The sequence below is a fragment of the Camelus bactrianus genome, chromosome 1 (assembly GCF_048773025.1).
Source record: "Camelus bactrianus isolate YW-2024 breed Bactrian camel chromosome 1, ASM4877302v1, whole genome shotgun sequence".
NCBI classification, from domain to species: domain Eukaryota; kingdom Metazoa; phylum Chordata; class Mammalia; order Artiodactyla; family Camelidae; genus Camelus; species Camelus bactrianus.
In genome coordinates this window covers 31,898,647-31,922,260 of record NC_133539.1, presented here as the reverse complement: position 1 = coordinate 31,922,260, position 23,614 = coordinate 31,898,647, and positions in this window count along the sequence as shown.

The window sequence follows — 23,614 nt, the reverse complement described above, 5'->3', positions numbered from 1 at the left end:
TTTCAAATTCAAATTCTCTTTTCAAAGGGAAACGACATTGTAATTGAACACTAACTTTACTCATTATACAAAAGCATGCTGTGGTGTCATTTCAAAACTTGCTTTTGATTTTCACACAGTTGGGAATTTATTAAGAAAAGGAGAAAAATGAGAGGTAAGAAGAACAGAGAAGCTAGATTTTGTGAGTAATAATTAGTCATTCATGTAATATACAGAAGTCAAAAGTACTTGTAGAAAAATTATAAAGATTATTTTGTCTCTGTTTATTTAGTTGCATTTATAAAAGAAGGTTTAAGTTATTAAGGTAAGTGAAAAATCATGAATGAAAGTTCCCAGCAAGATAATTCATAGAATCGATATCATGTCATGTAGAAGTAAGTATCATTAGTACATTTTATGTGTAACATGATTCTCCACAAATTACAAAATAGCCTCTCACTTTCAGAGTTTTTGTTATTAATAACTATTTGATATTATTTTTAATGTAATAGCATTTAATGCTATTTATGTAATGCTATTTACTCAATGTATTAAAATGTCTTATTCATAATTTAAAAATGTAAATTTTCAAATAATGATGATGGTTACCTTGCTCATGTATTTATTCTTTAAGCACTTATATGCCTAGTATTGGACTAGGCACCAAGAAACTCTCAGTTTAGTGTTTTTTTTATGTATATGTATATATAGATCTATAAATATTAATATGTATATATATATGTTTATGTATATGCATCTATATCTGTATATGTATATCTATATATATATCTACAAACCTAAATCTACAAACCAAGCCTTACATATTATTTGGCTAGATGGTAGATGTGGTAGATTGCATCGTTGGTTCTAAGCCTTTACTTCACACTCTTGACACAAATGAATGGTAAGCAGAAAGACTTTCTTGCCCTTTATCTCGGCTTAGCTATATGACTTGATTTTGGTCAACTAGATAGAAGACTAAATATAAGTGGAGGCTTGAAATGTGCATACATGTCTGAACTGTCCTGTTGAGCTCCTGACAAAACCGTAAGAAAGATCACACTCCATGTCTGTTCCATCAACTTAGACCCTGGTATAAGACACATGGAACATAAATGAACTTGAGCTGTAGTGTTTAGTCAAGCTGACTAGGTCCAGTCAAGCCCTACCAAAATAAGCCAAATTCCACCTGACATCTGTATCTTTGGCTGAGAAAAAATAGACATTTGTTGTTGTAAGTCACTAAATATTTCTGTTTTTTATACGTATTTATTGTGAAAAGGGATTATATACAGTTAGGGTATTGAAATTAAAAGAAAAACAGGAAAATCTTAGTATATAGCAAATATTCTCAACTGGTGAAATTCTTGCCCCAAAGAGGACATTTGGCAACATCTAAAGACATTTTTGCTCATCACAAATTGAGAGGTTAGCTATTGGCATCTAGCCCAGAATGTCAGTAGTGCCCAGGATGACCATCTTTGGTTTATAAATCTGGATAAGGTATTGAAATAAATCAAATATGCAAGAAAAATGTTTAGTTTTAAAGTGCATGGATATGAATTATTGATCAAATGTGCACCAAAACCCCCAAGAAATTAGGCACTAAATTGTCATATATCACTTAGAATATTATGCCTTGGGATGCTTTCCAGATTCCAGTATTGTTTGTAATTCCAAACTACCTTGCACATTGTTATCAGTCTAATCTTTTATAAGTAATAAAAGTATACACTTTTATAGATAATTTTTATAACTTTTAAAATCTTTCATATTTTGGCCAAGTTGACTAGCTTTTAGAATTTCTGCTTCAAGAAACTCAGGCCCACTGTTTCACACAAATACTATCTTTGCATATAGTATTTCTTTTCATTGAATATTTACACATTTATTCTCACACTGAATCTATTTTTTTAATGCTGGTTCAAGTTGAACTCTCTAGGCAAAGTAATTTATTTTCTTCAAAGGGAAAGCATAAAGCACATGTATATGTGTGTATGTGTGTGTGTGCAAAGTAAGTGTATAAGAATATGTGTTAATGTATGTATATAAGTGCATGTGAGTTTATTTGGATGTTGGACCTGGTTTTAGGACTGCACTGAAGTACCCTTCCTTATTATTCTAATTTATTATTTGCTTCTCTCTGAATTTGGTACACATAAGAAAGAAAAACCTGGTACCTAAATATATTAAAATCACAAACCCTGAATAGAAGAAATCTATTGACACCATATAATGATGTGTATATAAAGATTAAATGCAGCACTTTACAGAGTCAAATTTTGGAAAGATAATTAGAATGATCTAAGCCTGTAATTAGTTTGCTTTAAAACATATATATATATATATTATATATATATATATATATAATATATATATATACACACACATACACACACACACATATTTATAAAGTATATATATACTTTAAAACATATATGCTTTATATATATTTATGTGTGTATATATGTGTATATACACACACACATACATATAAACTAAGTAAAATGACATAGTTTTGATGGGGAGGGAGGCTTTAAGTTTGCATTTTGAGTCGAATTTCTTCTACCATAGCACTTATTGTAAGTGTATGTTTATTTACTTGTCCCTTTCCCCCTTGTGTATGATAACCTGTGGAACTATTGTGTATATGTGTGTTTATTCTAAGTATTTATATCCATAATAAGTCATAAAGCCTGGACAACTGTAAGTGCACAGGTATGCTGTTGAATAAAAGAATGAATGCATGTTATAGCTATATTCTTATACTCCACGCTTTTAAACAAAATCTTTAAAAAAGATGCTTAGAAGGCAGTATGTTTAAATAAGGCATACAACTAATCAATATAATAATTTTATTAAGATGCACAGTGCAGATTTACATTTATCTATTTACTGCAGTGTCTTATAGAATGTCTTAAATGACTGCATGTGTACTTCTGCTTAGGCATTTACTGCATGGGACCACTGCAAGTCTTTGTAGGTTATCATCTCAAAAGACACAGCATTTCACAAAATTCAACATCCATTCATGATAAAACACTCATCAAAGTAGGTAAAGAGAGAACATATCTCAAAATAGTAATAGGCCATTTATGCCAAACCCACAGTTAACATTAAATTCAACAGTGAAATGTATATTAGGTCTTTTTCTTTCTTTTCTTCTCTTGTGATTTGGTGACTCTCTTTAGTGCTATGTTAGAATTACTTTTTCTTTTTTGTTGTGTACATTATTATAGATTTTTGGTTTTCAATTACCATAAGGTTTTGGTATAACATTCTGTATATATACATGATTGGTTTAAGCTGCTAATTTCTTATTTTCAAACACATTTTAAGTGCCCTGCATTTGTACTATCGTCCCCTTATGATTACTGGTTTTGATATCATATTTTACACTTGTTTTGTGTCCTCTTAAATGCTTACTGTGGATACAGATGACTTTACTACCTTTGTCTTTTATCCTTCCTCCTAGATTGTGTGAGAATGATTTCTTACATTTACTGTATGTTGCCTTTACCACTGAGCTTTTCCATTTTGTAATTTTCTTGTTTTAAACTGTGGCCTTTTCTTTCCACCTAGAGAAGTTCCTTTAGCATTTGGTGTAAAGCTGGTTTGGAGATGTTGAGTTCTTTCAGCTTTGCTTATAAAGCTTTTGATTTCTCCATCAAATCCTTGCTGGATAGAGGATTCCTTGTTGCAGGTATTTCCCTTTCATCACTTTAAATGTATCCTGCCATTCCCTTCTGGCTTATAGAGTTTCTGCTGAAAAATTAGCTGACAGTCTAATGGGAATTCCCTGGTATGTTACTTGTTGCTTTTCCCTTGATGCTTCTCTATTTTTAATATTTAATATTTATAGTATGTCTTGGTGTGCTCCTCTTTGGATTAATCCTGTATGGGACTCTGTACTTCCTGGACTTGGGTGACTGTTTCCTTCCCCAGGTTAGGTAAGTTTTCAGTTATTACCTCTTCAAATATCTTCTTGGGCCCTTTCTCTCTTCTCCTTCTGGGACCCCTAAAATGTGAATGTTGGTATGCTTTATATTGTCCCAGAAGTCCCTTAAACTGTCTTCATTTCTTTTCATTCTTTTTTTTTTCTGTTCTGTTGCAGTGATTTCCACTACTCTGTCTCCCAGCTCACTTATTTGTTCTTCTGCCTCATTTAGTCTATTGTATTGTTTCCTTCTAGTATATTTTTCATTTCAGTTATTGTATTCTTCATCTCTGTTCTTTTTTTTTTTTTCTTATCTCTTTGAAAAAAAGCTTCTGTCTTCTCTCTCTGTTCATCCATTCTCTTCCTGAGACCTTTGATCAACCTCATGATGATTACTCTGAACTCTTTCGCAGGTATATTGCCTATCTCCACATCACTTAGTTCTTCTTCTGGGATTTTATATTGCTCCTTTGTCTGGAAGGTATTCCTTTGCCACCTCATTTTGTTTAAATTTCTATTTGTATTTTTATGTATGTGGCAGGTTAGTTACGTTTCTCGACCTTGGAGAAGTGGCCCTCTGTAGGAGACATCCTATATATCCCAGCAGTGCACCCAGGGGCTTGTGGCCAGCTCGTCCCAAGGTAGACTCTGGCCTTTGTTTGTGGAGTTGTTTTTTCAGTTGCTAGATCAAAGTTTTCCAGTTTCTGAGGTCTGTCCCCTGGTGAGTGAGGCTGGTCTAGAGGCTTATGCAGGCTTCCTAGCAGGAGGGGATGGTGCCTGTCCACTGGTGGGTGAAACTGGGTCTTAGCCCTCTGGTGGGCAGGGCTGTGTCTAGGGCCATGTCTAAAGGCAGCTATCAGATCAGAGATTCTTTAGGTAGTCTGTCTGCTGATGGGTGGGGATAACTCCCCACATAGTTAGCTGTTTGACCTGAGGCGTCCCAGCACTGGAGCCCAAAGGCTGTTGAATGGGGTCAAGTCTTGGTGCTAATGTCCAAACAAGATGTCAGCTTTGTGGAAGGAGAGTTCATTCAGATGAACACCCCCAAATGTCTGCCACTGTATCTATATTCCCAGGCTGAGCCACAGCCGCCCTATGCCTCCTGAGGAGAGCCCTCTCCCCCAGACTAGCAGGTAGGTCTGATCGGGGCTCCTATGAAATTACTGGTTTTGCCCTTGGTCTTATTGAGTGTGAGATTTTCTATGTGACCTTTAAGTACAAAGTCTCTGTTTCCCCCATTCCCATGGAGCTCCTGTAATTAAGTCCTGCTGGCCTTCAAAGCCCAACACTGGAGGCTCCTCTTCCTAGTGCCAGACCCATGGGCTGGGGAGCCTGACGTGGGACTAAGAATTCTCACTTCTGTGGGAGAACCTCTGCAATACAGTTATTCTCCAGTCTGTGGGTCACCCACAGTGGGGGTGCTAAGGGACCTGATTATATTGCAAGTCTTCCGCTCCTACTAGTCTCGTCATCATTTCTTCTTTAAGTTTTAGCTATAAAATATCTTTTCTGGTAGTTTCCAGTCTTTCTTTCTTTCTTTTTTTTTTTTTTAATCAATAGCTGTTCTGCAGTTAGTTGTGATCTTGGTGTGTCTGTAAGAGGAGTTGAGCTCCAGCTCTTTTTACTCTGCCATTTTGGCCACCAGTCTGTGATAACTTTTTTTTTTTTTAACATTTTTTATTGATTTATAATCATTTTACAATGTTGTGTCAAATTCCAGTGTTCAGCACAATTTTTCAGTTATTCATGGACATATACACACTCATTGTCACATTTTTTCCTCTATGAGTTATCATAACATTTTGTGTATATTTCCCTGTGCTATACAGTGTAGTCTATTCTACAATTTTGAAATGTGATAACTTTTAATGGAGTAAGTCTATTAAAAAAAAACTGAATTACTTGAAGCTAATATGATATTGTAAATCCACTATACTTCATTAAAAATAAATTAAAATACTGTAGGAATTCTCTAACATTTTAGCATGAAGAATTCATCCTGAGAAGCATGGATTTTTATGTGTGTGATATCCAGATAATCTAGCCAGCATAGAGATTTTTTCCATGTCCCTAAATTATTCAGTTTAATGGAATTTTTTCAAAAGCTCTTTTAACAAAAAATTAACTTGTGATGCTACAGGTAGCTTACCTAGTAACTTGAAAAAATATATATATATTCAATATGTTATATATATATACTTGGGGGTGTACCTTTTACTTTTTAAAAACAGAATTATTTTCTGGGCTAACAAACTTTTATATCAAATTACACTAGATTTTTTAATGATAAAGTTTAGATACTGGCTTATATTCTCTAAGTTCTTAGATAACCCAAGCAAAAAAGTGAGGATATCCAAGCTTATTATAATCAATAGAAGAATCAAGAGTTCCTCAAACCTGAGAAAATTCTATAGTTTAGAGGGAAATTGGGATGTCCAATAGAATACAGGAACAAACCAGATTTAAACTACTAAAAAGGTTTTGAATTAAAAATTAGTTGCTAAATTGGGTTTCAAATTGCTTGTTAGCGTAAAACTGCAATATATCTTAATATATCTTATCATGCAGTATATCATAACAATCCTTTAAAATTCAAATCAGCTGGATGAAACATTGCTTGTTTTATTCTAGAGATTAGTGGCAAACAGCATTTGAAATAAAATCAACTTGCTTAGAATGTATGTACTCTATGTGTGTTTATCTGTATGTTTTTCCTACATATCTTCAAGAAAATGGAATTTAAAGATACATTGTTGGCAATGAGTGCCTACCTTATTACTCCCCAGCTACAATGGCCTAAGTCTTCAGAAGATTCTAAGAATTACAGAACTAAATTTCCTACCTTCAGAAAGGGGCCTTTAATACAAAAGATATGTTTGTAAAACTGCTTTCATTATCTACAAACATCATAAAGAAAAGTAACACTCTACATAAGCACAGAAATACATCATCAGGAGTTAGAGGAAGAATGTATTTTCTATCCAACTTTAACTGATGAGAATAAATAACTAGGAAAAATGTTAAGAGAATAAAATACCAACAAAAGTCTCCAGAAGTGACATGGGGAAAAAAGGGGCTCATCATTCTAAATTCTGTTAGAGAGCACTAGAATAAATCAGGGGAATCACGCATTATGTGGTAACTTTTACAATTTTATGCTTCTTTACACTTTTTATTAATTGAATGACAATTTCTATTTACTATGGAGCACTGGGAAATTCTGACAAACAGTGAAGTATTCTGCCTCTCAAAAGAGTACTTTCCTTAAAAATAAGTAGAAATAAAAATGAACAGCCTATTGCTAGGCTATTATATCCAGAAACAAAATTTTTAAAAAATATATTATTCTGAGTATTTATTTTAATTTAGAATCATTAAAAACTGGTAAGTAGATTACAACTTCTGATCTGAGGAAGTGGCTGCTAGACATATATACTTATTGACAATCTGACCTAAATGGCAGCATGATAACATGAGCCAGTGCATAGAGTCAAAAAAGGATTTAAATAAATAACACATATTCTGGCAAGCAAATACAACTGTGGTGACGTTTGTAACTATATCTTCTATTAAGCAGCATCCAGTTAGGGTAATAATGTATCTGGCTACAAGTGAACATTAGTAAACAATTTATACTCTATGTTTAATTCCTAAACATTTTAATCTTTGCATACTTTTTGACTTGACATCATCATAGTTTTACAAAATATTATGTATTTTGAATTTTGGGCTATCAACCTGTGTTCTATAAGAAAAAGTGAAAAAATCAGAATGGATTTAAAGTATCTCAGTATACTTATACCTTATGTTGCTATCAGAGGATTGACAACATACGATGTGGAGGATAAATCTATCTTTTGTAAATTTGATTCCAAAATTAAAGTATTATTTAACTCTCAGGTTTTCTTAAATTATTGGTGGGCAAACTAAGTCCAATGGGCCAGACCTGGTCTACTGCTTGTTTTTATGAAAAAAAGTCACTGGAAAACAGTCAAGTCATCTGTCATTACTTTTGCATACAATGACATAGCTGAGTACTTAAGTCAGTATCTTAGTCTGTTCGGGCTGCCAAAACAGATTGGGTTGCTACAGACTGGGTAGCTTATAAAAAAAAAGAAATTTATTCTCACAGTCCAAGACACTGGAAATCTAAGATCTAGGTGCCAGCCATGGTCAGATGAGGGACCTCTTCCAGGTCACTAACTTTTCCTTTATCTTCATGTGGTGCAAGGGACTAGGAAGCACTCTATGATCTCTTTTGTATTAACCAACTCCCAAAGTCCTCAACTCTTAATACTAATATACTGGGCATTGGGATTTAAACAAATGAATTTTAGGGGAAAACATTCAGACCTTTAGGAGGGATAGACCATATGGTCCACAGAGCAGAAAATATTTACTATCTGGCCCATTGGAAAAAAAGTGTTTTGATCCCTGCTCTAAAGCATCAAAAGGCACAGCATTAGTTCTCTGATACCTGTTTTTTATTGTAGAAATTTATAATTACTTTTGAATATTACACTTTAGCAAATTGTGTTTTTTAGAATGTTGGAAGGTTATTTGAGATGTAGATTTTTCTACCTCGTCTACCAGGTCAACTTTTGCAACCAATATAAACATTTAGAAAATAAGTTCAATGAGAAAAAGTCAGTAAATAATGTTTGGAACAGAATAGAGTAGATACATAAGGATTATGAGTACAACCTATGGCCATGCAATCACATAATTATTCCATAGTTTCTAACATCTAGTATGTTGACATTATCAATACTATTGAGCACCAGAGCTCACTGGTCAGTCCAATTTTCCTGGTAAGACAAAAAAGAAGTATGAGATAACCTAAATGTAATCAATCCAGGTAGAAATGAACTCTTGCACTTTCTTTGAGTTATGAGGCCAGCAGATAACCTAATGAGGACTCTTATCCAATCAGTGGTCTTACTAATGACTAATTTCTAGGTATTTTTCTTCTGAAATCTTTCTTAGAGGTACCCTGGATGTATTATGTTATGTTAGGAGCCATGCCACTCTGTATGCTCTACTAATAGCTGACCCACCTGGGTTATATCTCCTGAGACTGCTGTAGTTGTGTTTTCACAGCTTTTTTTTTGTATTTGTATTTCCTTTAGTCTTCTAGGTCAGAGTGATTTATGCACAGCGTTGTTTCTCCTCTTGCTCCTGCTGTCATCTTCTGTCTTAATGGCACACTTATGAGGATGGATGCTATTATTAGTCTCACTTGCTTACATTGTGTGGAGCCATTATAATCTCAATGGAAGAAGGAGAACAGAATGATTCAATTATAATGGCTTTAGTGGAAGAAGCTCATGTATCATAATGTTTCTTTATTTTCTTTTATTTTTATCTTAACATTTGACTTTTAAAACTTTTAATCAAATTTGAAAAAAAGTAATGAAATTTTATTTTTGTAATTCTCAATGATTTTTGAAGTATGTAGTTCTTACATATATATACTTGCCATACAAAGAATATTAGAGTTTCTACCTTTAGGTCAGGATCCCAATCAGATACCCCAACCTTATATCCATAATTACTTAAATGAATAAATCCAATCTGAAAATATGAATATTTTTATATAAAGAAGGCACTGAAAAATATGTGGCTCTTCATTATGATAAAATAATTTTACAATGGGGTGTTCCTTAGAGTCCTCTTTTGAAAAAAATTTCATCAATATAAAATTTGTCTATTCCTTAAAAATTTAGGTGTATCACACTCTGGTCTCTTCATTACCTTAGGACTATCTTGAAATAGTCTGATTAAGCAGACATCTCTGAAAGTATTTATAAACTTTAGTTCCTCCCCAATTTTGAAATAGGTCCAGATTTCACTGTAAGTGAAAGAGTTTCAATCCTACATTTTTAGCTTGTCAAGAAATTAACATGTTTAACTGCTGTCACACAGGACTCTGGGCCAGAGAGTTTTTTCAATTTATTCACACTATTATTTTTCCACTTGCAAAGATATGAGAGCAGTGAAAATATTCCTGCAACAATCAAACTGTCAGTGTGATTTTCTGCTGATTAGCATAGGTTACCATTGACACCTTCATACCACCACTTCTAGATCTGAGTTGGCTTAGTAGCATAAAATTATTATAGTTGTTCCATTGCCACAAGAAGGAATACATTTTTTCCATTTGCCACAATGGCTCCACCTCAATACATGGAAGCTCAGTGTATCTAATTTTAAGGGATTGAGAAAAGACTCTATGTTTGCTTTAAGTAATTCATGGTCTTCCTTGTGCTACGGAGAGGCACTGGACAGCAAAGGCTAAACTGTTTTGCATAAATATTAAATTTCTGCTTTAACAAAATCTTTCTCTCAGTACCTTGTAGTAACTCAGTACACGTTAGCTAGACAAATTAAGAAACACTTAACTTTGTAGTGATAGCATCTTTAATGGCTTTTCATGGGGATTTTCTAAACAAATATATAAGGCTAATGAATTGAGTATCATAAATAGAAATATAATCTTCTTAGAACCACTAAAATTAATAATTCCTATGATAACTAACTCAAGAATCCAAATTTTCTGAATGGTAATTCACAGGTTGAAATCATGACATTGGGTATTATCTATTTCACAGGCGATCATTAACCTGTGTCTTAAAAGTCAATCAACCTCCTTGTTGACTATACACAAAGTTAAACCAATCAATAGTCCTTAACAGTCCTAGTTCTTCTACAGATTGCCCTGGAGATTTTTCCAAGGAAATGGCTGAAAAAGAGTTTCTTAAAAAGACTTATTCTTATTTGCAACATTGCATAGTTCTCACTAGAGAAAAACATTTAAATATAGGTGATACAGTATTGTATGTTCTTGGCAAAAGTAAGCAATCCATAAATATTATCTATTTTGTTACTACTACTAACAGCATATTGTTACCACAAAAAAGACCACTTGAAAGAAGATTTATATTAAAAAATAACCAGTGTTATATGCTTTGTGTAAGTTTTAAATTAGAATGAGAGAACAATTTCACATTACATCCTGACTGACAGATTTCCTTTTAAATGTTTCAGATCAGGGAAAGGAGGTAAATCTAAAGATCTATGCTTTTAAATGCATATATTGTGTAAGGCATAATAATTGAATATAATCTCATTACTTTAATTTAAACTGTAAGGTAAAATTAAAACAATAATGTCTGCCTAAGTAAGAGTCAGAATGTGGTCATAATGCAAAGTGAGAAGAAATTTCTGGTCTTCTCCTGTTCATCTTTGTAACTCTCTCCTGACTCTTAGCATGTTCAGACCCAGCAATCAGTCTTGGCTCTCACTTCTGTGGGGAAATATTAAGCCCTCAGTGATAGATTGGGTTTGGGGTACAAATCTGAGCCCTACTTAAGAAAAAGGACCTAATGAAGCAAGTAAAAAAACTCAGAAGACACAGAATGAATATGGAAGCGCACCTATTCTGGCAGGGATGAGGAAATTCGGATCAGGGTATTTTCTATAGATTCTTAAACTCTATTTTGTAGGTTACTGTCACTGTGTATACTCAAAGTAACTCAGGTTAAAGTATTGCTGATTTTAATCCTGGGCTCTTGAGTTTTTAAGCTGCCTTCATATGTAATTTTCATAGTCTAAGAAATACAATTAAATGTTTAACCTTTGATTGTACTTCCTGTATGTAAACTAGATCTTGAAATTAAATCTTCTAATTTTATACATTTTTAATACTATCTCTATTATAAAAATATGTAACAATACAAGATTTAAGAGATTTTTCATGAACTTTTTTTTAACACTATAAAATTTTTATTTTCAAAGGAGATTTTATCCCTCACAGAATTGCATGTACCTTGTTAGCTTAAAGCAATATTCACACTACAGTACAATGTTCAATAACTAATACCTTGGTATGGTCTTACAGCCCATGGAGTAGGTTTGGGTGAGGGAATAGAAGAAAATTGAAGAAAAACAGCACTATCTGAAAGGGATCTAGATATTTTGTAGTTCATCCTTCAATTGGGATGTCAAATAATTCAAATCACTACTAAGAAAACATAAACTGTAAGTGTACCACAGCCAGATGTTAGTTGTGGTAAACTCAACTTGTTGACAGGAAGGGGGTACAATATTCCACTCTGATGCTAAAGAAAATCATGTCTAGGATTCATTTTTATTTCTTGTTAATCAATGAAATGATCTATGTGACCCATTAAATGATACATTTCACATAAGACTATGATTGTTTCTTCTTCCTACATGCGTCCCCTCTGTACTTGAATCTAAATAGTAGAAGCAGCAGGAGTCCAAGAAAACTGTAGTCAAGGATGTGCTTTAAGAAAAATCAATGTACTACTTTGACTGATCAGGTCAATCAAAACAGCTTGGAATACTGAAACATCCTAAAACAACTGCAGAGAGACTGGTGGTCTGGGGAGTATGATTGCCAAAACATGTGTTAACTGTTGTTAATTTTAGATTTCTTGCAAAGAAAGAGAAGAGAGAATTTGGCTACAGCTTTAACTCTCGATCACAAATTAAGATGTGGTATTTTAACCAGTAACTGAACTCAGAAGCCATTTGACCTTTTATAATCCACCATATTGCTCTTCCATTTGTACTCAGACTATGAAGCTCTTCATGTTTAATGTTATTTTTCTTCATTTTAATAGCTAAATTTCTTTTTTTTAATTAAAGTATAGTCAGTTTACAATGTTGTGTCAATTTCTGGTGTACAGCATTACAGTTCAGTCATACATATACATACATACATTCTTTTTCATTATAGGTTACTACAAGATACTGAATATAGTTCCCAGTGCTATACAGTAAAAACTTGTTGTTTATCTCTTTTATATATAGTAGTTAATATCAGCAAATCTCCAACTCTCAATTTATTCCTTCCCACTCCCTCCCACCTTGGTAACCATAAGTTTGTTTTCTATGTCTGTGAGTCTGTTTCTGTTTTGTAAATAAGTTCATCTGTGTCTTTTTTTTTCAGATTTCACATATAAGTGGTATCATATAGTATTTTTCTTTCTCTTTCTGGCTTACTTCACTTAGAATGACAATCTTCAGGTCCACCCATGTTGCTGCAAATGACATTATTTTATTCTTTTTTTATAGCAGAGTAGTATTCCATTGTATAAATATACCTCACCTTCTTTATCCAGTCATCTGTTGATGGACATTTAGGTTGATTCCATGTCTTGGCTATTGTAAATAATGCTGCTATGAACACTGGAGTGCATGTATCTTTTTAAATTAAAGTTCCTTCTGGATATATGCCCAGCAGTGGGACTGCTGGATCATACAGTAAGTCTATTTTTAGTTTTTTGAGGAATCTTCATATTGTTTTCCATAATTGCTGCACCAAACTACATTCCCACCAACAGTCTAGAAGGGTTCCCTTTTCTCCACACCCTCTTCAGCATTTATCATTTGTAGACTTTCTAATGATGGCCATTCTGATTGGTGCGAGGTGATACCTCATGAAAGTTTTGATTTGCATTTCTCTGATAATTAGCGATACTAAGCATTTTTTCATGTGTCTATTGGCCATTTGTAACTCTTCATTGGAGAACTGCTTATTTAGGTCTTCTCTCCATTTTTGGTTGGGTTGTTTTATTATTAAGTTGTATGAGCTGTTTATATATTCTGGAAATTAAGCTCTTGTCAGTCTCATCTATTGCAAATATTTTCTCCCATTCCATAGGTTGTCTTTTTGTTTTGCTTATGGTCTCCTTTGCTGTGTTAAAGTTTATAAGTTTAATCAGGTCCCATTTGTTTAAATTTCTTTATACCCATTTAATTCAGTGGGAGTCTTGTCAGAGAGAGATAGCAATTAAATAATCACCAGTTGATTGTCATTCAATTCAGACGTATCGATAGTGCAATAGATCTGATAAACTTCCATTGTGATAAATATTCAAACAATTGTGTGAATTGTATCAGATTTAAATTGATTCTGGTTAGACGCTTAACTCTTTATAGTCTTCTTTTTAAAAACAATTTATTGACATATAGCTGATTTCCAATGTGTTAGTTTCAGGTGTACAGCAAAGTGATTCAGGTGTGTATATATTATACACATATATACACATACACATATTCTTTTTCAGATTCTTTTCCATTATAGGTTATTACAAGACATTGAATATAGTTCACTGTGCTATACTTTTGGTCCCTTTATTTATTTTATATACAGTAGTGTGTATACATTAATCCCAAACTCCTAATTCATCCCTCCCCCGGAACCCTTTTCCCCTTCAGCAACCAGTTTATTTTCTATGTCTTTGAGTCTATTTCTGGTTTGTAAAGTTAATTTGTATCAATTTTTTTTAGATTCTAAGTATAAGGCTTTGCCTTTCTCTAACTAATTTACTTCATTTAATATGATAATCTCTAGGATCATCCACGTTGCTGCAAATGACATTATTTCATTCTTTTTTATGCCTGAGTAATATTCCACTATATATCTATATCTATATCTATCTATATCTATATCTATATCTATATCTATATCTCACAACTTCTTTATCCATTCATCTGCTGATGGGCATTTAGGTTGCTTCCATGTCTTGGCTATTATAAATAGTGCTTCTATGAACTTCGGGGTGCATGTATCTTTTTGAGTATGAATTTTCTTCAGATAGATGCCCAGGAGTGGGATTTCTGGATCATATGGTACGTCTATTCTTAGTTTTTTAAGGCACTTCCTTACTGTTCTCCATAGTGACTGCACCAATTTACGTTCCTATCAACAGTGTAGGAGGGTTCCTTTTTCTCCACACTCTCTCCATCATTTATTATTTGTAGACTTTTTAATGATGACCATTCTGATCATTATGGTCCTCTTGATTTCTTTTTCTAGAGCTGACAACTGTTTAGTTTCCAAATTAGTAGACATGTTCTGAAAATTAATTTATTTTTTAGGGGAAGAAGACAGCTCAGTTTTTGAGCTCCAGTGATAATTTTAGAAGCAAGAGCAAGATAAAATTATACTTGATTATACATTATGCATATTACTAAAAATGCATATTTCTAAATATTTATCTGTAAAAGTTGGATGTTCTAGTCATTACTATTAATAGTGAGATGATAAAATGGTATGTGGTCTTCACCCAAAATAATGGTGACACAGCACAGCTCTTTCAAAGACCCTTTTGCTTACTAAAGGGTTAGCAGTCAGTTTAGTAAATGGGGTGATTTACCAGTGATTTTTCTCATCTCATCCTCTTTGAAACCCAGAACCTACATGAGCACAGAGAAAGGTATTTTCAACTATTAAATAAGAAATAGGCAAACCTGAAGCTTGTTACAGAAGTAAAGAAGGTACACCTAACAAGAATGGATAATTGTTAAAATATTCTTTGTTGATTTCCCCAATCACTCTCCTTGAAAGAATGTGTACATTATATCCAAAATGAGCTTAAGTCATGTAAATCAGAAGCTAATTGCTAGTACACTGTTTAATCAAAGATTTGAACTAAATAGTTTTTATTCTTCATTTAAACTTGAACTGACAAAGAGACTCACATTATTGATAAATATAGGGAACTCACAATGTGATGGAGACAATGCTATGTCTTTACTAAATCATTACATTTTACTTCTAAAAAAACAGAGAGATCATATTTCCCATGCTTGCATCTATGTAGAGCCATAGGACAAATTCTAATCTATAGAATATGGGCAGGAGTGCTTTGCATTTCATCTTTCATCACTCTTCAGAAGTCTGAAGGCAAAGAATGCAGTGGAGTACTCTGAGGTCCTTGTATGATAAACACCTTCAAGCCTAACGACTAAGTCAATATATGGTTCTTCATGACTATTACAGAACCATAGAATGTATTCCTTCCAATGTATCATTCCTTATAAGTAGTTTATATTTAATTAAGATACTTAATTAATCAAAAATAAATAAAGAAAACTCCATATGTACTTACATAAAACATAGAACTAATATGATATGCTTATGTACACTTTATACATTCTTGAGCAACCAAAATCTTTAGGTACCCATTTGTTGTACTACAATCATCAATGAAGGAGTATATACTATTCTTGTTATTTATTTATTACTTACTGTCAGAAGTTGTTTTAGGGATAGAATATTCAGACCCTACAACCTTTCACTTATCGAACTTGCTCAATATATTAAATGTCTGATTTTTGTTCTTTGAGTTCCACAGCCAGTCCACAGACTATAATTAGGAAGGGACAATTGGTACTCTGTCCTAGTTCACCCAAATTTAGAGAGTGCAAACATGAAAATAATAATTTTAAAGAGTTAGCACCTACTTAGCAAGAATGATTAGCTAAAATAGGAAGTTACCAGATGGCACACATGGTTAATAACATCCATCTGTGAACCACATCATGAATAACAGAGTTGACTTGAGGGCACATTTAGTGCTGCTTACACCAAATATTAAAATAAATTGTTACACCTCTACTGAGCTATACTTTATATGGAGTGTATTGCACACTTGTTTCTTAAGCCTAATCTTAGCAGAATATACATTTTTGTTCTTGGAGGAAGGAGGAACAAAATATTCTAAGATTTGTGGGGGCAGAGAAACTATCTTTTCACAACCCCTGTTGGTCCTACTTTGAACTCTTTCCCAGGATACTATTAAATAAAGACAAATAATTTCCAATAGTTTTTACCAGGAAGAGGTACAGCTGGATGAATACAAAAATAAAAAGACAGACATAGAGAAATAGCATATATATATATATATATATATATATATATATATATATATATATATCTGTAACATTTTCCAAGACAGTGTGATGAGTTAAAGCTAACTTTTAAATGCATTTTACAATATAATATAATGGATTAACATGCAATTAATCTGGTGTAAACTGGCAGGAAAATACAATTTGCGCCATTATCCAAATGCAAAAGGTTTGGAGACCATGGAATTTTAAGTTCATATACACTTCATAATAGAGATGCATATTTATTTTTATCCTGCTGATGATCTAAGCTATATCTTCTGTTATTAGAGCTCACTTGATTATTTTCCTACCACAGAACACGCTATAAGTGATGAAATGTGAAGGGTACCTAGGTGAACTGCCAGAGGCCTTCTAGAGGTTTCCAGACTATCTTGAATTTGCGGGGAAAAAAAAATCAACATAGCCTTGTTTTCAACTACAGAGTATCACCACTACCATAACAAATGCAGGGACTGAATGTGCATGCAGGTGGGTAACTTTTAGCAGTTTAGAAGGCTTGGGCATATACTTTTAGTCAAATTTAAGAAGCTGTAAAAGAAGCAATTAAAAAAAGCCATAAAGTACTCATCAGACTTAGATAAAATTAAAAATATTTAGTAATGCATATGTAGTAAAATAATGTTTTATGGCAATATTTATCCTTTAGTTCTATAGTACAAGTCTATAGTACAAGGGGAAAAGTAGTCTCTCTTTTTTTAAAATTGAAGTCTAGTTGTTTTACAATGCTGTGTTAATTTCTGGTGTTGTTCCTCTCCTTTTTAAAACAAATATGAGTCACTGTTCATTTGTGATTTCAAGAAGTAATTTCTATTTTTTTCTTGTAAAATATGAGATTTATATTTTAATAACAGCATGGAAGAATGTCCTGAGTTAATCTAAGGTACTTATTACACAAAAAGAAAACACTGGGTCTTAGATAAAATAAGAGTAAATTTATCTCGGAGTGAGTAACTGAGTGTGTATGTGTGTGTTTAAACTCATTATACTTCCAGTTTGGTAAAAATTATTTCCATAGCTCCCCCTGCCCCCTTTCATCTCTCTCTCTCTCTCTCTTTATTTAATTTTGCCCTATCTTTGTCATTCCACCATAAAAGGATATATAATTTCGATATATTTATTACAAATATTTGGTGGCATATATGCTGTTGCAACTTCAGCATAGGTGGGTGGAAATGCACCAAAATGTCTTCATATGTCTTCAAAAGATATTTGTAATTGTCCCATTTGGTAAGGCTAGAAAATCATAGAGGAGCAACACTAAGAGGGGTTTAGGTCTGATTGTCTTTATAGGCAGACAGGGGTACTTTATTTCCTAAAACATTAAGAGAGAGGAGAAAGCGAAAGCAAGAAAGCAAGCCAAAGTATACATTTAATCTGAAAGAAACTCTTTAATGGACATTATAGTCAAATGAACATCATAGTCAAATTTAAGGTAGAAGGGAGGATAAAATGTTTCTTTTATTCTGTAACTTATTTTACTAGTTAGGATGATATAGGCTAAAAACAATCCCAACATCTCAGTCACTTAGTACAACAAAAGTGTATCTCTCACTTCTGTATGGCTTGCTATTGGTCTTGTTGACTTTGCAGGGCACTGCATTCAAAGCATGCTTTCATGATGACTAAGAAAGAAAAAGAGAAAACTGTGGAATTAAGCACCAGCTTTGAAACATTTACTCTGAAATAATACACACGACTTTGTTCCTTATACAAATTGCACCAAAAGCTTCTCTTATTAAAGTAATAATTAAAAAAAATTCCTTTGCAGAAGCCTAAACCTAACCTCTGTGTGTGTATGTATGTGTATATATATATATAAACACACATATACATATGTGTGGATGTGTGTGTGTGTATACAATATCACATTTTTGTTTCAAGGCTGTTGCCATGGAGCAGTAAGAGGGAGCAGGAAAGGCAAGTGGACCATATATTCCAAGGACAGGGGAGAGAGTGTTGAGCCTCCAATTACCTGGGTTCAGCTTGCAGGTCAATTGGTGGTCATACCTTTATGTTGGCCTACTCCAACAGTGTTTACATATATATATATACACACACAAATATAAACTATTGTATATATATGGATATATAACCTCTGTGTGTGTATATATACAAATTATATACATTACATATAAATTATACATTCTTTTATATATATGTTATACACACACACACACACACACATATATATAATTTTCCATGTAGATTTATTTATTTCTGAATTGGAATTAAAAATGTTTTCTACTGTTTCTGGACTGATAGGAGCAGGGGAACTACAGAATATATTCTTAAACATGTAATCTTTCAGTGTAATGGAAATGTAATCTATAATTATTTTCATCACTTTCTTCCATATGTCAACCTATGATAATCTCACTCCTGCTTCCTAGTGATACAAGACCTCATCCCATTGTTTTTTTCTCCCCATTGATTGGTCTTCTCTGACATTTGATACATTTGAACATGATTTCTTCCCAAATCTTCCTCTTCTCTTGATTTCTTTGACCCTGGCATTTCTGTTTTTAATTCTTTCTCCACACTTCCCTTCCCTGATTACGCTGCTACTTAGGATTTGCTCTACCGCAGAATTACACTAAATCTCATTCTTTTCTCATTGATCATACCTTCCCTCAATATTATTTGTCCAAAGCTCTTTTGAATTGTGGGATTTAGGGAAACCAGTACCCAACTATGGCTACAATGGGGACTTCAGGTCTGGAAGGAGTTGGGATGATGCTTATCTGAAGAAAAAGGGAAGGAGAATATTGATCCCAGGAAATGCCATTGGTATGAGAAACCAAAGTCCAAAAACTAAGGCCAATTGGTCATGCAGAGAAATATTCAATGGATCATAAGCAACATGCAGGTCTGGTAAGATTGAATTTCAGGTATAAACAAAGGGTTTGTAGAATCAGATGATGATAATTATAACAGTAGCTAATGTTTATTTAGAGCTTATTCTATTAGGGACACTTACAAGCAATTTACACATTCAGGTTCACAGTTGATTCCTCTGAAACCTTTTGGACCAACTTGTTTTGTGTTTTAGCTTATTTCAAATTTTAGAAAGCTAGCATACTATATTAATGGCAGTACTTCCAAATCAAACATGAGTGTCCCCACTATGTGTGATACAAAAGGATTATACATAGCTTCTCTACAGGTAAGGTCAAATTTTGCCATCAAATGACGTGACAATAAAGTTTCAGAGAATAAACAAATAAAAACAAAACTTTCAGTTTTCAGAACTCTGTGGATTTCAGAATTGTAGAAAAGATATCTGTGTCTAAAAAAACCTCACTCAACCACATTAACATTATTAATTCACTATTATTATTCACATTTACAGACTGTAAAACTGGAATGTAAGAAACTAATCCAATAATACATAAGCAGTATATGACAAAGCAAGTGTTTGAACCCAAGTCTCTTTGCAGTCCATTCATTTCATTATCCCCTGACTGTAGTGCCTCAGTGAGGATATTCTGAGAAACACGAGCACTTTTTGAGGCAAATCTCAGTAAATTATATTGAAAAAACCTCTTATTGCACACATTTCAACAATATTTATATACCTATGACTTCCAAATCCATCTCTAGAACTTGTGTCTCTCTGGATGTCTCCAGACCCATACTGCTAACTACCTAGGTCTATATCTGCCTGCATTACCTTTCAGGCTCCTGTAAGCCTGTATGTTTAAAATTCTACTGGGACTTTTGCTGCCAGTTGAGGACATCCTTCTTTTGCCTGTATCTTACTTAACATATTTTCCATTTTTAAATCTAAGATTTCCTTTTGATTGGTCCTTCTAATAAAGATCTTTATTGTTTCTTGCTTGGGTTATTTCAGTTAAGAGTGTATCTGCTTCAAGTCTTTCTCTCTTTAAGGAGTGTACTGCTGGGAAGCATTGGACATCTCCCACAGAAGGCCACCTCTTCAAGGTCAAGAAATGTTAACTAAATTATCTAAAAATAAAAATAGAAAGACAGACCATATGAGGTGGCAAAGGAATATCTCCCAGGCCAAGGCACAAGATAAATTCCCAGAAGAGGAAATAAGTGATGAGGAGATAGGCAATTTATCTGAGAAAGAGTTCAAAGTAATGATGGCGAAGATATTCAGAGAACTCAAGAGGAGTACAGATGTACAGAGTGAAGTTTTTAGCAAAGTATTGGAAAATATAAAGAATAGCCAAACAGAGTTCAAGAATAATACCACTGAAATGATTAACACACTAGAAGGAACCAAGAATAGACTAAATGAGGCAGAAGAACAGATCAGTGAGCTGTAAGACAAGTTAATGGAAATCACTACTGCAGAACAGAAAAAAGAAAAAAGAATGAAAAGAAATGAGGATAACTTAAGAGAACTCCAGGACAACATGACTGCACTAATATTCGCATTATAGGGGTCCCAGAAAGAGAAGAGAGAGAGAAAGGACCTGAGAAAATTTTTGGAGAGATAATCACTGAAAACTTCCTCATCTTGGGAGAGGAAACAGTCACCCAAGTCTGGGAAGCATAGAGAGTACCATAAAGGATCAACCCAAAGAGGAACACACTGAGTCACATAGTCATCAAGTTGAGAAAAATTAAGGATAAGGAGAAAATATTAAAATTATCAAGAGAAAAGCAACAAATAACATACAAGGGAAATCCCATAAGGTTATCAGCTAATTTTTCAGCAGAAACTCTACAGGCCAGGAGGGAGTGGCATGACATATTTAAAGTGATGAAAGGGGAAAACTTACAACCAAGAGTAGTCTATCCAGCAAGGCTCTTGTTCATATTTGAAGGAGAAATAAAAAGCTTCACAGATAAACAAAAGCTAAAAGATTTCAGCACCACCAAACCAGCTTTACAACAAATGTTAAAGGATCTTCTGTAGTCATCAAACCATAAGAAAAGAGAACAAAAGAAGAAAGAGAGAGAAAAAAAAGAAAAAGACCTAAAAAAGATTGCTTTGGCCATTTGGCGTCTTTTGTTGTTCCTTATAAATTTTGGAATTGTTTGTTCTAGTTCTGTGAGGAATGTCATGAGTATATTGAATGGGGTTGCATTGGATCTGTGGATTGCTTTGGGTAGTGTGGCCATTTTGATAGTGTTGATTCTTCTAATCCAAGAGCACAAGAAATCTTTCCATTTCTTTATGTCATTTCGGTTTTTGGAGTATAGGTAACCTCCTTAGTTAAGTTTATTTCTAGGGACTTTGTTGTTTTTGATGCAATGGAGATGTTTATACCAGTTATAAAATTCTGGTTTTTCAAGTGAAAAAAAAGGGAATGAAGGGCCACAAATGGCAAAATATCCTTCTTTCTTATGGGTGAGTTGTATTCCATTAGATCTATATATCTATATATCTATATATATTTGTATCTATATCTGCTGCATCTTTATCTATTCAACTATTGATGTGCACTTAGGATGCTTCTATATCTTGGCAATTATAAATAATGTTGCTGTTAATAGCTGGGTATATGTATCTTTTTGAATTAATTCTTATCTTGTGGTTGGCTTTATTCCTTTGATAACTATGTAAGTTTAAAAAGCCAAAGCTCTAATTATTCTTAGAAACAATGAACAGTACATATATTTAAATTTTAAAAATGTGCAGTTAAAAAAAAAAGAAATGAGTTATCAAGCCATGAAAGATATGGAAGAAACTTAAAAGACATATTACTAAGTGAAAGAAGCCAGTTTGAAAAGGTTACAAACTATATGATTCCAATCAAATGACATTCTGGGAAAGGCAAAGCTACAGAAACAATAAAAAAATTGTAGTTTCCAGAGGTTTGGGGAAAGGGAGGGAGGGAGGAATGAATAGATGAAGCACATGAGATTTTTAGAGCAATGAAATTATTCTGTATGATACTATAGTGGTGGCTACATGTCATTATGCATTTGTCAAGACCCACATAATGTACAATATCAAGAGTGAACCCTAATGTAAACTATGAACTTTGGTTGATAATAATGTGTCCAGGTTGGTTCATCGATTGTACCAAATATGCCACACTGATGAGGGATGTTGAGGGTAGGGGAGAATATATGTGTGGATGGGGAGGGCTACGTGCAAACTCTCTGTATTTTCTGCTCAATTCTGCTGTGAACCTGAAATTGCTCTAAAAAAAAGTCTGTTAATAAAAAAGTCTTTCACTCTTTAATTGTTACAAAGATTATGTTTAAAACTATTTATACCATTTCTGTACAATAATTATATATCAATTCATTAACATGCCATAAAATGGGCTTTCTAGATCTGATTCATTTTACCATTCTATTTATACCTAATACTATTCCCACAATTTCCTATATAATCCAGTCATATTGAGCTTCCAATTAGTTTTTGTTGCCTGTGCTCTTTTGTGCCCAGGCATGTTAACATTATAGTCCTTACTGTCTAGATTTTCTCTCCCTTTGTTCTTTCTGATAAGCCCATTTCTCAAAACCCAGATCATACATTACTTCCCATGTAGCCTCATATATTACTGAGACAGAGATAACTGTTCTCACTTTTAGGCTCATATGGCACTTTATTCAATGTTTGAGACAATAATTATCACGGCATTTTATTTATTCAAGTGTCCTTGTCACTCACTAATTTGAGTTTCTAGATGACAATAAAAAAGCCCTTCAAAATCTTTACTCATAGAGTGTTAAATATATCGTGCATGTTTGCTAAATAGATGGATTCAAATTCTAATTTAGGCTATTGTGAATGATATCAATAATAAGCCACAATCTACTCTTAATTATTTCTGATCATTAAAAAAAATAAAGAAAAATAAAAAAGCAAGAGTTAACCCCAATAGATTTTGGATCACTGTGACTTTTAGACAACTCTTAGAAATTCATAGGAAAATGATCCTCTGTGCCTGTCTGCTCCTATTCTGTTTTCTATTTTTATCAACGTGAAAACTATCTAGATATGAGGGTAATGGACAGTTCAACATGGAATTATCTAGAGTT